Source organism: Spermophilus citellus (assembly GCF_964194105.1).
Source record: "Spermophilus citellus genome assembly, chromosome: 5".
Taxonomy (NCBI): Eukaryota; Metazoa; Chordata; class Mammalia; order Rodentia; family Sciuridae; genus Spermophilus; species Spermophilus citellus.
Window position 1 is genome coordinate 42,792,504 of NC_138186.1, and position 16,362 is coordinate 42,808,865.

The 16,362-nt window shown below is 33.0% G+C and overlaps 1 pseudogene across 1 annotated transcript; it reads right to left on the minus strand.

The window, feature by feature from the left end:
* Positions 1-7,960: 7,960 nt before the first annotated feature.
* On the minus strand, positions 7,961-8,657 carry LOC308649346 (olfactory receptor 2W1-like; annotated as a pseudogene). Its single transcript has one exon. The product of its transcript is annotated as an olfactory receptor 2W1-like (transcript).
* Positions 8,658-16,362: the final 7,705 nt, after the last annotated feature.

Here is a 16,362-nt window from a genome sequence, read left to right on the forward strand (position 1 = left end):
GGTAGTGCTTATAAAATACACACTTAGAATACCCTTGTGGGTATTTCTCAGTCTGTCCCATACCTGTGTAAATACTTCCTTTGTGAAGCTACTCTCGATGTCATAGTTGGAGTATGTCATCTCTTCTCTTGGAGACATTACAAGCAGTTTGAGATAATTTCCTGCTTCAGGATGCTGTTTTACTTCTGTTTTTTTCCTTGCATTTTATATATTTTTTTTAAATTGACAGAGAATGTATATCTACCACGTACAATATGCACATTGTACTATGACTAAACTTAGCTAATATATGATAGCTACTTAACACAGTTGAGGTTTTGTAGCGAATACAGGCTATATACACTGTCTTAGCATTTTACAAGAATACAATGTATATTTTTAACAAGTCACCAAGTTGAACAACAGATCATTTGGACATATTCATTCAATAACTGGGATTTAGTATCTTTTTACCAACATCTTCCCACCCACGATCCTCAAATACCTAGCCTCTGGTAATCACCATTATACTCTCTACTTTTACAAAATCAAATGTTTTATTCCACATGTAAGTGGTAACATGTATTTATCTATCTGTGCCTAGCTTGTTAAAGTTAATAAAAAGACGTTCACTTCCATTAACTTTCATAAATGACAGGATTTCTTTACTTTTTATAACTAAGTAATTATATATGCAATATTTTTTAAATCCATGAATCCAAAGATGGAATCTTAGGTCGATTCTTATTTTGTCTGTGGTCAATGATGCTGTAATGAATATCATTATATTGATTTAATTTCCAATGGATATAAACTCAAAGGCAGGATTGCTGAACCTTATGGTAGTTCTACATTTTTTATAAAAAAAACTTACATATTTATTTTCCTTGCATGATGTTTTATATTTTATTCCTTTCTTTACAAGAACTTGTCAATAAATGCCAAAATTGTTTAAAAACAAAATATATTGAGTTTTATAAATCTTAGTTCACAGTATGAACCATTTTACACATTATGCACTGAACTCTATGATCATGACCTGTCAGATAACAAGTGCAGGGAAATGTTCCCAATAGCTATTTTTTTCATTTTATTTTGTAAACTAATACATAAAAATTGTACACATTTATGTGGCATCATGTGATATTTTGATACATGTATGTGTTTTATATATCCAAATAAGAGTAAATGTGTCAACTTTTTAAAACTTTTTCATTTCCTGTGGTAAAGGTTATCTTTTATGAAATACACAATATACTACCTGTAGTCAGCCTACTGTGCCAAAGTACACTAGAACTTATTACTCCTATGTAACTGCTACTCAGCACTTGTTGACAAACCTTTAACTGCTACTCAGCACTTGTTGACAATATCTATCACATTCCACCATCCTTGCTAATCCCCAACCCCCTCCCTTTCCCTCCCACCCCTCTGTCCTATCTAGAATTCATCTATTCCTCCCATGCTCCTGCTCTCTATCCCACTATGAATCAGCCTCCTTATATCAGAGAAAATATTAGACATTTGTTTTTTTGGAGATTGGCTAACTTCACTCTGCATTATCTTCTCCAATGCCATCCATTTACCTGCAAATGTCATGATTTTGTAGTCTTTTATTGCTGAGTAAAGTTTCATTGTTTATATATGCCACATTTTTTTATCCATTCATCCACTGAAGGGCATCTAGGTTGGTTCACAGTTTAGGTGTCATGAATTGTGCTGCTATAAACATTGATGTGGCTGTGTCCCTGTAGTATGCTGTTTTTAAGTCTTTTGAGTATAGACCAAAGAGAGGGATAGCTAAGTCAAATGTTGGTTTTATTCCCAGATTTCCAAGGAATCTTCATACTGGACCTAGGAATTAAACCAGAGACTCTGCATCTAATAGAAGAAAAAGTAGGCCATAATCTTCATCAAGTGGGATTAAGCCCCAACTTCCTTAATAAGACTTCTATAGAGCAAGAATTAAAACCAAGAATCAATAAATGGGATGGAATCAAACTGAAGTTTCTTCTCAACAAAAGAAACAATCTGTGAGGCAAATAGAGAGCCTACATCCTGGGAGCAAATTTTTACCCCTCACACATCAGATAGAGCACTAAACTCTAGGGTAAATAAAGAATCCAAAAAGCTAAGCACCAAGAAAACAAATAACCCAATCAATAATTGGGCCAAGGACCTGAACAGACACTTATCAGAAGAGGCTATATAGTCAATCAACAAATATATTAAAAAATGTTCATCATCTCTAGCAATTAGAGAAATGAAAATCAAAACCATGCTAAGATATCATCTCACTCCAGTCAGAATGGCAGCTATTATGAAGGCAAACAATAAGTGTTGGCAAGGATGTGGGGAAAAAGGTACACTCATAAATTATTGACCATTTTTAATTGGATTATTTGTCATGGAGTTGTTTGAGTTTTTCACATATTAGAAAGTTAACCTCTTTTCAGATGTATATTTGGCAAATATTCTGACCCATTCTGTAGGCTGTTTCTTCACTCTGCTTATTTTTTCTTCATTATTCAGAAACTATTTGGTTTATTATAATCCCATTGTTGATCTTTACTTTTTTCAACTTATGCTTTTGAGATCTTATCCAAATATCCTTGTCTGTTCTAATATCCTAAAGTTTTTCTCTATGTTTTCTTCTAGTAGTTTCAGACATTCATTTTGATAGATTATTTCATGCATATGAGGAGAGATAAGGGTTTAGTTTCATTCTCTTCTCTATGTATATCCATCTTTTTCCAGTACTGGATGACAGACTGTCCTTGCGTGTTTAGCACCTTTCTGAAAAATCAGTTTGTTTTAGAGGTATGGCTTACTTTTAGGATATATTTTCTATTCTTTATATCTACTTTGATAACTGTAGCTTTCTAATAGATTTTGAAGCCAGGTTAGTGTAATATTTCCTGTTTTGTTCCTTTTCTCAGGATTGCTTTGGCCATTTGGTGGTTTTTGAGATTTCCTATGAACTTCAGGGTTTTTTTTTTTTTTCTGTAGTACTGAGCATCAAACCCAGGGCATCACCCCTGATTTTTTTTTTTTTAAAAAAAGCTCTCTAACAGTTAAAAGAATTTGTATTCTGTTTCCCATGGATGCAATGTTCTGTATATGTCAGTTATGCCTGCTTATATCATTGTTGAAGTCCACTGTGTCTATATCAATATTCTCTCTGTATGTTTCCATCAATTATTGGAAATCATTAAAGTCTCCTTCTATTTTTTGTTACTGTCAATTTTCATCTTCAGTTTTGTTAATTTTTTTTCAGGTTTTTAAACTAACTATTATTTATTTTTTTAATTAATAAGTGTAATACAGCAAACAGAACAGCATGAGAAAAGAACTGTCATCCAGTCACAGGCATCTTAGTTGGATTTGTCCTTCCAGGTTATGTGTATACATATATAAAATCCCATTTTGTGCAATTGATAGCATATAATTTTTTTTCACATATCATGAATATTAATCAGTTCAAAATCACAAATCTACATGAGCATTTTTGATAACCAAGAATACCCAACCAATTTGATCTGTTAGAAAAAAATTGTAATTCTGCCTTTCATGATAAAAAAATTATTGAAGACAGAAATGGCAACAAGCCTCTGGATATACATATTGGCAGAGCTACAACTAAAATAATACATTTCCTTAACAATTTAAAATGACACAAAGTGTCCAGCACTGTGGCACACACCTGTAATCCCAGAGGCGTGGGAGGCAGAAGGATTGCAAATTCAAAGCCGTCCTCACCAAAAGCAAGGTGATAAGCAACTCAGTGAGACTCTGTCTCTAAATAAGATACAAAATAGGGCTGGGGATGTGGCTCAGTATTCAAGTGCCCCTGAGTTCAATCCCTGGTACGCTCCCCAAAAATGATAAAATTAAATAAAAGTAAAATAAACATAGAACCTTAAAATTTAAAACTACTAAAAGAAATAGGAAATTCTTAAGAATTTTTATATGGGCAAGGATTCTTTGGACAAGATGGCAAAAGCACAGGAAACAAAAACAAAAAATAGAAAATGGGAGTAAATAAAAACAAAAATATTTCTGAGTAGCAAAGGAAACAATTATCATTGTGAAAATACAGCCTACAAAAAGGGAGAAAATATTTAAAAACTATGCATATGAGAAAGGGTTAACATTTAGAATATATAAAGAATTTACAACTCAATACCAAGAAAAATAATGTGATTTAAATAGTGACAATTGACCTATCTAGATAACTTCTTAAAGAAAACATAAAAATAACCAATTAGTATATTAAAAACTGGATAGGTTGGTGCATGAGCCTGATAACTAGGTCTATGGAATTGAGCCTATAGGCAGAGTTATGACTTATTGAGTGGGTGTGGATATTTTGTCCATTGGGGCTCGTCTGGTATGAGATTATTCTGGGGTGTAATCATTGTCTGGGTTGTAGGAATGGGCTGAGAGCTCATGTTTATGAGGGCAGGTATAAAGTCTGTTTCCACAGGGGATGACCTAAGGTCTGGGTCAACACAGTCTACTAGATAGACAATAAGTATGAATCTAAAAATTTGGCCAGTTTCTGGGATTAACTTGAAAGCTGGATTCTCAGGACTGGACCTCAAGTCTTGGTCCATGGGGACAAGTCTGTTCCAGGGCCTACTGGAGTGATTCTACTTCCAGGTCAACTAAATTGAGTTTTTTGGATCCTGGATGAAGATAATATTGGGACTATGGAGTCTGTCTTGCTGACTGGGTTCTTCCTGGCACTAGGACAGATCTGGAAACTGATTCTGTAGCAGTCGTTTCCATTCCTGATTCTGTGGAGGCTGGCTTTGTTCAGGAATCTATTTGGATGGGCCTGGACCCTGAGTCTGTTTAGGAGACCTGGACCCATCGTGTAGAGGCTGTGCTGGCATGATATCTAAATCACTTCTCCCATTTTTTGAAAAATTTGTTTAAGAACATATAATCATTATGATCTACATTGTATTCATTATTTCCATTATTTATTTTTAATCTTACAGTTAAATTTTACCTAATCCTTAGTGCTCAGACATAGACATCCATGGTGGAAAGACAGTAAATATCTGGTACATTTGATTTCGAGAGACAGAGGTTACAAATATTATGAAGGGCTCACCAAAACAACAAGAGTGATAGGAACTTTAGTAGAGGAAAAGATAAATACTAATTTTGGCAATAAAAATTTAATTAATTGATATATAAAGACAGCTTAAATAGGATAACCCATTGAAAACTATTTTTTTATTGATTATTTAAAGCATTACATAGTTCATGATATATCATCTTTCATACATTTGACTCAAATTGTGTTTTGAACTCCCATTTTCACCCCAAATACAGATTGCAGAATCACATCTGTTACATATTCACATTTTTACATAATGCCATATTAGTGACTGTTGTATTCTGCTACCTTTCCTATCCCCTACTATCCCCCCTCCCCTCCCCTCCCCTCCCATCTTCCCTCTCTACCTCCCCTGCTGTTGTTCAATTCTCTCCCTCTTTTTCCTTCCCCCTTTCCCCTCATAAAAATATTTCCCTGTTGAAGACATCAAATTAGTGCATATTCTCTCATTTTTATTATAATTAATTTCTCCCATTTACAGAATAGAAAATCATTTTTTCTTACCGGTGTGTGCATGTGTGAATGTAGATAAAGAGAAGAAAATTAACTAACTTCCCATGAAAAACACCCCTATGTATTTTAAATTTTTTTCTTATTTGCTCTTTACATTTACTAAGCAAGTTTTGTATCAATGTCAGATGATGAACCAACGATTCAGAGATGGTAAGTAACATGCTCAAGGTGACACAGCTAAGTTTTTGAGTTAAGGTGGATTGAAGTCAGCCAAGAACTTGAAAAAGTTTTATTTGTAGGACAAACCTGTGAAACTTTTACTTGATGAAAAATGAATACAGTTGGCAATATTTCAGTCCATGGCCAGCTGGTCCAAGGTAAAATAATCATGGTGGAGGGTATAGTTGAAAAAAGTTGTTCAGCTCATGGAAGCTAGAAAGCAAAAGGGTTGGGAGAACACAACTATGGCTGGATATAAGAAACACCCTTCTAGGATATTCCTACTTTCTCCAACTAGCCCCCCTCCCAACAGTCCATTCAAATTATTAATTCTTTAGATGGATTAATACACTGATGAGGTTTGAGCCTTCATTGATCCCATCATTTTCCTAAACCTCCACTTCTAGACACTGCTGCATTGGGGGATATTCTAGATCCAAAGAGTGACATCAAGTATTTGAAACAGTGCTATAATTTGCAATGCAAATGCAACAAAGACAAACCAAAGAGAAAACAAAACTAGACATCTAGAAAACTATTATACTATAAAATATAATGTTCTCCTATGTATATAAATAATTCATTTTTGGTATACTTAGTTACTGGAATTTGTAAATGATGTAATATATCTCCTATCATTAGTTGCAAACCTTATTGAGTCAGAACAGGCACCTCAAGAGGATAGGTGGGAGAATTGCAAATTTGAGATTAGCCTCAGCAATTTAGTGAGGCCCTAAACAACTTAGAGAGACACAGTCTCAAAATTTAAAAATAAATAAATAAATAAGAAGGGCTGGGATGTGGTTAAGTTGTTAAGCATTCCTTGGTTCAATCCTCAGTACCCCACCACTTGGTAAAAAAATTGTCAGAATACACATAGTGGTAGAGGATAAAATATTAGGTTACATTGATATTCCAGAAATGTTTGTGATGAATCCTATTTTGTTTGAATATGATTATTAATTTTTAAAGATAGGTATCAGATCATAGGAAAAAAAAACATTTCATTGAAAAGTTATCACATTTTTCCAAAACAAATATTATATCACCTTGATAAATGGAAATCAAAAGTTTCATTTTATTAAATACCACTACAAAAAAATAATACTGCATTTCTGAAAATTCACATTAATTCTCTTATTCCAGAGATGTATACTGAAAGCCTAACTGGTCTCAAACTATTAAGATTCTCATTCTAAAATCATTAGCATAATCATATAATAAAGTTTTGCTAATGAATGAGAAAAGAATTAGTCTGGATTGTCACCTTTAAAAAGACTTTGATAAATAGCTTTTATTTTTCTCTGTCATGATACAGAAAAAAAGAATTTAATTACAAAGATTATTTCCTCAAGATATTCATCAACTTCCATTGAATAAACAGAAAATTTTATTATATACTGCTTATGATAATTACTGGCTTGTAGCTGTAATTCACTATTTAACATGCAATCCAAAATTTATATGACACCATGTATACAGAACTTTATGATGATTTTCCATTGCATTTAAAATACAAAAGTATCACATCAGTTATACAGCAATCTGTATACGGGGTAAAAATGGGAGTTCATAACCCACTTGAATCAAACTGTGAAATATGATATATTAAGAACTATGTAATGTTTTGAAGGACCAACAATAAAATAATAATAATAAAATAAAGATATTGTGTCCACCTAAAAAATAAAATAAAAATAAATAAAATACAAAAGTAGATTAACAAAACTGTTTTTATGTGACTTGAGAAGAAAATTCATTTATTTGCTCTTTTTTTATGTCAAGTGAAAATAAAAATTATTAATGACTTTTTTCCCAGATACATGCCTATGATTAAAGGCACAAGAGCTAAATAATATTGTTATGACATTGCTTACAACAACAATTTTTTTTTTTAGATTTTTTTTTTTATTGGTTGTTCACAACATTACAAAGCTCTTGACATAACATACTTCATACATTGAACTGAAGTGGGTTATGAACCCCCAATTTTACCCCAAATGCAGATTGCAGAGTCACATCGGTTACACTTCCACAATTTTACATAATGTCCTATTAACAACAATTTTTTTGCAAATAAGAAGTATTATGTTAATTCATCACTATGATCTAAGGATTACTTGTTTCATAAAAATTAAAGACAGTAAACACATTTCATTACTTTATTTATTCAAATATCTATCTCTTCAAATAACTCTTCACTTTCACAGATTCATGTTGAACTCTCATTAGCTTCTTCAGTGCATCCTTTATGTCCTTATTCTGTAAGGTGTAAATGAGGGGGTTGAGACATGGAGTGATGATGGTGTAAAAGAGGATGACGAACTTTCCTTGGACCTTGGAGGCAATGTTACCTGGTTGCAGGTACAAGTAGATAATAGCTCCATAGAACATGGACACAACAGTGAGATGAGATCCTCAGGTATTAATTGCTCTGTGTTGGCCAGCTTTAGATTTCATTTTTAGCACAGCTTCAGCAATGCAGCCATAGGATATAAAGATAAAGATGAGGGGTGTGAGGACTATGTCAATGCCTAAAGCAAACACAGACATTTCTTCTGCTGTGGTGTCTACACAAGCTGTCTTGGCCACAGCTGGAAACTCACACAAGAAATGATCCAAAAAATTGTTTTCACTCTTAGACAAATTTAGGGTAAATGTACATAACACTACAGAATGGCCAAACTAATACTCCAGACCATGAAAATCATCTTACCAAATAATGCAAAGGCTTACAAATAGCTGTAAAGTGGTCATAGGACATGACAGCCAGGAGAAGGCACTCAATGGAGCCCAACCACATGTAAACATAGAGTTGATTGATACAACCCACATAGCTTACTGCCTTCTTGGGTCCCCATAAGTTGACCAACATATAAGGGACAATGCAAAATATTCCATGAGGAGGAAATTTAAAAAAAAATAAAAATCAGCAAAGGGGGGAACTACCCTAAAGTAAAAGTCAAAAGAAGGTGAAACTAAGTCAAGTTCAAAATCAAAAATAAACCAAAGTGACTAGGAATACAAATCATATCTCAAAAATAAACCTGAATTTTAATGGTTTCAACTTATTAATCAAAAGACATGGATGGTCCAATTGAATTAAATAAAAAGATTCAACAACATACTGTCTTCAAGGATCTCACATCCTAGGAAAAGATATCCACAGACTGAAGGTGAAAGATTGGAAGAAAACATATCACTCATATAGACTGTGTAAAGAAATGGAGGTTTCCATCCTCATATCAGATAAAGTGGACTTCAAACCAAAGATAGAAGGGATAAATAAGAACATTTCATATTGATTAAGAGAATCATACATCAACAAGACATAACAATCATAAATATATATGCCCCAAACAATGGAGCATCTATGTATATCAAACAAACCATTCTCAATTTTAATAATCAAGTAGACAACAACACAATAACACTGGGTTACTTTAATACACACCTCTCACCACTGGATACATCATACAAATAAAAACTAAATAAAAAAACTATAAAACTAAATAATGCAATCAATAATTTAGATGTAACACACCATATAAAATATTTTATCTATCATAGAGCAAATACTCTTTCTTCTCAGCAACACATAGATCCTTCTCTAAAATAATACATATGTTGTGCCACAAAGCAACTCTTAGCAAATACAAAAAAGTAGAGATACTACCTTGCATTCTATCACATCATAATAGAACAAAACTAGAAATCAATGATAAAATAAAAATATAAGACACTTCAACACCTAAAGAATAGATTATATCTATTGAATGATACATGGATTGCAGTAGAAATCAGGGAGGAAATTTAAAAATACTTAGAGATTAAATAAGAACACTTATACAACATATCAAAAATTTGGGGACACTGTAAAGGCAGTGCTAAGAGGAAAGTTCCTTGCATTGAGCATATTTATTAAAATAATAAAAAAGCCAACAAATAAATAACCTAGCATTACTTCTCAAAGCCCTAGAAAAAGAACATAAAATCACCAAAAGCAGAAGAAAACAGGAAATAATTAAAATCAGAGCTGAAATCAATGAAACTGAAACAAAAGAAACATTTTTAAAATTTGAAAAAAACTGAAAAGTTGGTTCTTTGAAAAAATAAATAAAATTAACAAACAATTGGCTACACTAACAGAAAGAGAGGTAAAACCAAAATTAATAAAGTCATGATGAAAAGCAAATATCATGACTCTACTAAAATACAGAACATAATTAGAAACTATTTTGAAAATTTGTACTCCAATAAAATAGAAAATCTCAAAGGCATCAACAAATTTCTAGAGACATATGAATGACCCAAACTGAATCAAGAAAACATACATAATTTAAACAGATAAATTTAAAGCAATAAAATAGAAAACGTCATCATAAGACTAGTAACAAAGAAAAAGCCCAAGACCAGATTTTAAGCTGAGTTCTATAAAACCATCAAAGAAAAATTAACACCAATTCTCTTCAAAGTATTTCATGAGACAGAAAAGGGGGAATCCCTTCCAAACTCATCCTATGAGGCTAGAATTAACCTGATACAAAACCAGACAAAGACATAAAAAAAAAAGCTTCAGACCAATAACCCTGAGAATATAGAAGCAAAGAGTCTCAATAAAATTCTGGCAAATGTCTTAAAAAGGTAGTGCACCATGATCAAGTAGGTTCCATTCTAGGAATGCAAGTTTATTTAAACATACAGAAATAAATGTAATTCATCACATCAATGTACTTAGAAACAAGAATCATGATCCTCTCAATTGATGCATAAAAGGCATTTTACAAAGTATAGCATCTCTTTATGTTCAAAACACTAGGGAAACTAGGGATAGTAGAAACATACCCCAACATTTTAAAAGTTATCTATGCTAAGCCTAAAGCCAAAATCATTTTAAGGGGGGAAAAATTGAAAGCATTCCAAGACAGGGATACCCTCTTTTAACACTTCTACTCATCATAGTTCTTGAAACTCTCGCCAGAGCACTTAGACAGATGAAAGTAGTTAAAGGACACAAATAGGAAAAGAAGAAATCAAACTATCACTACTTGCTGATGATATGATTCTATATTTAGGAGATCCAAAAAGTTCCACCAGAAAACTCCAAGAGCTAATAATTGAGTTCAGCAAAGTAGCCAAATAAAAAATTAATACCCATAAATCAAATGCATTTCTATAATCAGTGATGAGTCCTCTGAAAGAGACATTAGGAAATCTATCCCATTCACAATAATCTTAAAAATATACTTGGGGCTGGGGATGTGGCTCAAGCGGTAGCGCGCTCGCCTGGCATGCGTGCGGCCCGGGTTCGATCCTCAGCACCACATACCAACAAAGATGTGTCCGCCGAGAACTAAAAAATAAATATTAAAAATTCTCTCTCTCTCTCTCCTCTCTCACTCTCTCTTTAAAAAAAAATATACTTGGGATTCAATCTAACAAATGAGGTGAGGAGAAAGACCTCTACAATGAAAACTACAGATGATTATATAAAGAAATTAAAGAAGACCTTAGAAGATGGAAAAATCTCCCAAGTTGTTATATAGGCAGAATTAATGTTGTCAAAATGGCCATACCACCAAAAGTGCTATACATATTCAATGCAATTCCTATTAAAATCCCATTGATATTTTTCATAGAAGTAGAAAAAGCAATCATGAAATGCATCTGAAAAAATAAGAAACCCAGAGTAGCAAAAGCAATATTTAGCAAGAAGAGTAAACAGGTAGCATTACAATACCAGACCTTAAACTATACTAGAGAGTAATAGTAACAAAAATTGCATGTATTGGCACCATAATAGACATGTAGCTCAATGGTACAGAATAAAAGAAACAAAGGCAAACCCATGTAAATACAGCTATTTCATACTACACAAAGGCACCAAAAACACACTTTGGAAAAAAAGATGGCCTATTTAACAAATGGTGCTGGGGAAATTGGAAATCCATATGTAGCAAAATGAAATTAAATCTCTATCTCTCACCCTGCACAAAAATCAACTCAAAAATAGATCAAAGACTTAGGCACTAGAATAGAGACCCTGCACCTAATAGAAGAAAATGTAGGACCAAATCCCCACCATGTTGGCTTAGGAATTGATTTCCTAAAACAGACTCCTAAAGCACAAGAAGTAAAATCAAGACTCAATAAATGGGATGGATTTAAACAGGTTTCTTCACAGCAAAGGAAATAATTAATAATGTGAAGAGAAAGCCTACAGAATTGGAGAAAATCTTTATCATATGCATGTCAGATAGAGCACTAATATCCAGGATATATAAAGAACTCAACAAACTTAGTACACACACAGAAAAAAAAAAAAAAACAATCAATAAATGTACTAAGGAACTGAAGGGACACTTCACAGAAGAAGATATACAATCAATCATCAAACATATGGATAAATGTTCATCATTTCTAGCAGTTAGGGAAATGCAAATCAAACCACCCTAAGTTTTCGTCTCATTTCGATCAGAATGGCATTTATCAAGATCATAAGCAACAGTAAGTGTTGGTGGGGATGTGAGGGAAAAGATACTGCTGGAGGGAATGCAAATTGGTTCAACCAGTCTAGAAAGCAGTATGGAGATTCCAGAAAATTTGGAATAGAACCACCATTTAACCCAAATATCCCACTCCTAGGTTTATACAAAAAAAAAAGACTTAAAATTAGCATACTACAGTGACAGAGCCACAACAATATTTATAGCAGCCTAATTCACAATAGCTAAACTATGGAACCAATCTAGAGGCTTTTAAACAGATCATTGGATAAAGAAAATGTTGTACATATTACTTTGTCTTGAAGAAGATGAAATCATGGCACTTGCAGGTAAATGGATAGGGATGGAGAATATCATGCTAAGTGAAATAAGCCAAAGCCCCAAAAAGCAAAGGCTGAATTTTTCTCTGATAAGTGGATGCTAATCCACAATGGGGTGGAGGAATGAAAGAACTTTGGATTTGGCAGAGAGAAATGAGGTAAGGAGAGGGGGTGTGTGGATGGGAAGGACAGTGGAATGAGAAGGACATTATTACCCTATGTACATGTATGATTGATTACACTACTGGTGTGACTCTTCACCATGTTCAGACACAGGGAGAAGAATTTGTGCTCCATTTGTGTACAATGGTCAAAACGCACTCTACTATCATGTTTAACTAATTAAAGTAAATTTAAGAATAAAATAATTTCATGTCCTCTTAGACATTAAATTTAGTATTTCCTTCATAGTGTAGATAATAAGGCAGTTTTCTCTGCAGAGATTTACAAAATTTATTTATTATCAGATTTCTAAAATAATAAATAAGAAGAATTATCAGACTGTATAGTTCTAATTTCTTTCCTTTTTTCCAAAAATTGTTTTACAAACACAGGCACACTATTTCCAAGAGCTACTAAGGATTATTAATGATTAACATTAAACTGGGCACAGTGGTGTACGCCTGGAATTCCAGTGACTCAGGAGGCTTTGGCAGAAGAAACGGAAGTTCAAATCCTGCTTCAACCACAGCAAGACACTAAGCAGCTCAGTAGGACCGTGTTTTTAAATAAAATTTTAAAAAGGGCTGAAGACGCAGCTGGTTGAATTAATTCCCCCGAGTTCACTCCCCAGTATCACCCTGCCACACTACAAAAAAAAAAAAAAAAAAGAATAACATTATAGTCCAAAGAGAGTTCCCTTAATGTCCTACTTCTCTACCAATGTAGAGTCCACAGTATGGAAAAAGGTCCTGGAGAACAAACAAGCATTTGTTCTCCAGGGTTGCCAATCTCTCATGTTTTTCCTGTAGTACCGTGGAGGAATAGGTTCAAGAGATCTATTGTACAGAATGGTAACTATAACTAATGACAACAGGTTGTAGAGTTAAAGGACATTTTGGGAGGGATGATGGGCATTAAACTCAGGGTCTCATGCATGCTAGGCAAGTGCTGTACCACTGAGCTACACCCCCATCCCTTAAAATCCCATATTCTTGAAAAATGCAAAGGACTGAATTTTAAGTATTATCACCACAAAAATAACTATGTAAGGTCATGACTTTAATAGTTAGCTATATTTAACCACTCCATAATGTATACATAATCTAAAATATCATTAATACATGATATATATGTATTTTTAGTCACAAATGTAAATTTTTTTAAAAAGAAGATATTGGACAGGAAATAAGAAAATGTATCTAATTTTTTCTCTATAAATAAAACTTTTTCTCAAATAATGTAAATTTCCAACACTAGAATTATAGCATATGTTAACTCTAAAATAATTTTTTTGTTTATAGCATGTACTGATTTGGAAGGTAAGTTTACTCTAAGCAGATACAGTTGTCTTTGAAAAAGAAGGTGATTGATTTCCAAATTCTTAAGTGGTAAATTCAGGATCATAATATTTATGTTTTTCTTCAGTTGTCTTGGTTACCGTGAGGTGTGGTTAAAATATTTCAATGTCCTTGAAAATTTCACTATTGTCTCAGAATTCACTATTTAAGCAGGTGATCCTGGAATATGAACTCTTAGGATTTTTATGAGGTAGTTTATGATAATGAGGTGTAATACCTCTCTTGGATTAAAATTACATATCACCAATAAGTACTACAATAAAATTAGTGATACATGTTTGAAGACATGGAATTTTTCATCACTGACTAATAAAACAACTTTAGCTATATTTTTATTATAGTAACCAACTTATTCTGCAACTTGGACAATGTAAGATAATTGGGTTGATAGACTTTGGAGCTAAATTTTCAGGGATGAATCTTGGTAGTTCCAGTTATCAAATGGGCCAATTTAGGAAAATTATTCAACCTTCTGGTAGCTCAGATTTCTTATCAAAATAGGGAAATTATAATACACAATAGAGGGTTAGAATGAGGATTAGATACATTTAATTTACATAAGATATCATAGCGCACACAGTAAACATCCCTTAAGTATTAGGTGTTAATGATTTCAATTTGAGGGAATATGCATTCTGCAAAAATGTTCTTTTTATTAGTTTGAAAAAAACTTATATATGGTATTTTATAAAATATCTGAGAAATGCTTTCTCCCAATCAAATACTTCCTTTAGGACTATATGCACAATACATGTGTACATTTTTGTATACATCTATATTAATATTATTAGTAATGATGATAAGACACAAAATCAATCAATGGTACATTTTTTGTTTTTCAAAATTCTAAATATCAGGACCCTTCAAATGGTTCACTTCAGATTAGCTAAACCAATTTTCATATACATGGTCTGGCACACAATAAAAGTACAAGGAGGAATAGAAGTTCAGTGGATTATACCAAGGCAAACGAAGGAAAGGATAGGGGATAGGAATAGGAAAGATAATAGAATAAATCAAACATATATTTTCTAAGTTCACTTATGAATACATAACCAGTAAATCTCCACATCATGTACAACCACAAGAATGGGATCCAAATTTGAATGAGTTATACTCCATGTATGCCTACTATGTCACAATACACTCTACAGTCATATATTAATACAAAGAACAATTTTTTAAAAACAATAAAAAACATAAACTACTACTGCAATGTGAGGACTTGGTGACAAGGTGAGTATAGGCAAGCTAGGGAGACAGTCTTTCTTAGGAACCAAATCTACCAGCACCTTAACTTTAGACTTCCCAATTTCCAGAACTGAGATATGTCTGTAGTTTGTGCCATCCAATGAATATTATTTTGTTACACTAGTCTATGCTGATTAAGAGAGCTGAGGATGTACATTTAAAAAAATCAGAGAGGATTGCCACCAACTCCTGAAAATAATTTACTTGTCTTGTTGCAACTAAAATAGTTTGAGAATATTCCTGAGGTCCTCTTTGAAATGTAGCAGCTTCCCAACAAGTTATTATAAATCACATGCTTTGAAGCTTTTGGCTAAAGTATTTCCTGACTTCAGTGGCAACTTTCCTAACCTTTGTTATCCCAATTTTTTCAACAAGTTCAAGACCTTTGTTCATATATTAAGACTTTCACATATGGATTATAGAGAGTAGTTTTTATTTTTCTGATCAAACCCATCCTGACTCTGGTTCTGATAATGGAAATTGGTCTAGGTGAACAAAGTCATAACAATAGGGATCTAAAATTTTTTACTGATCTAACATAGTTTGGGGGAATTTTCATCATGGAATTGACAAATCTTTGCTTGTTAAAAAACCTCTTCATTCCCTACTAAAGGAAACTAGTTTGCTTTGGCTAAAGAACATATTAGTTCACCTGAGAGGATGCTGAATCTCCTTAAAATTTGCAACCAGAACCTCTTTTGCTTCTTGATAATATCTAGACTTACACCCTGGCATACTTCTGGGAAAAGAGTGCAAATTCTGACATGAACATCTAAAATATTATCTTCCAAATAATACATTTCATACTCTGTAAATTTTCTAAGGGCACGTGCACGGATAATAATGATTTGCTTGTTCGGTTGACTGAACCTGTACTCCATTGTGGTCTGCAAAAAGTAAAGCAGAAATGTCAAAACTTTCTAGAATACTATATGAGAAATAATCCAAAGATTTAGGGAAATAGTAATACTGAGATGAATCAT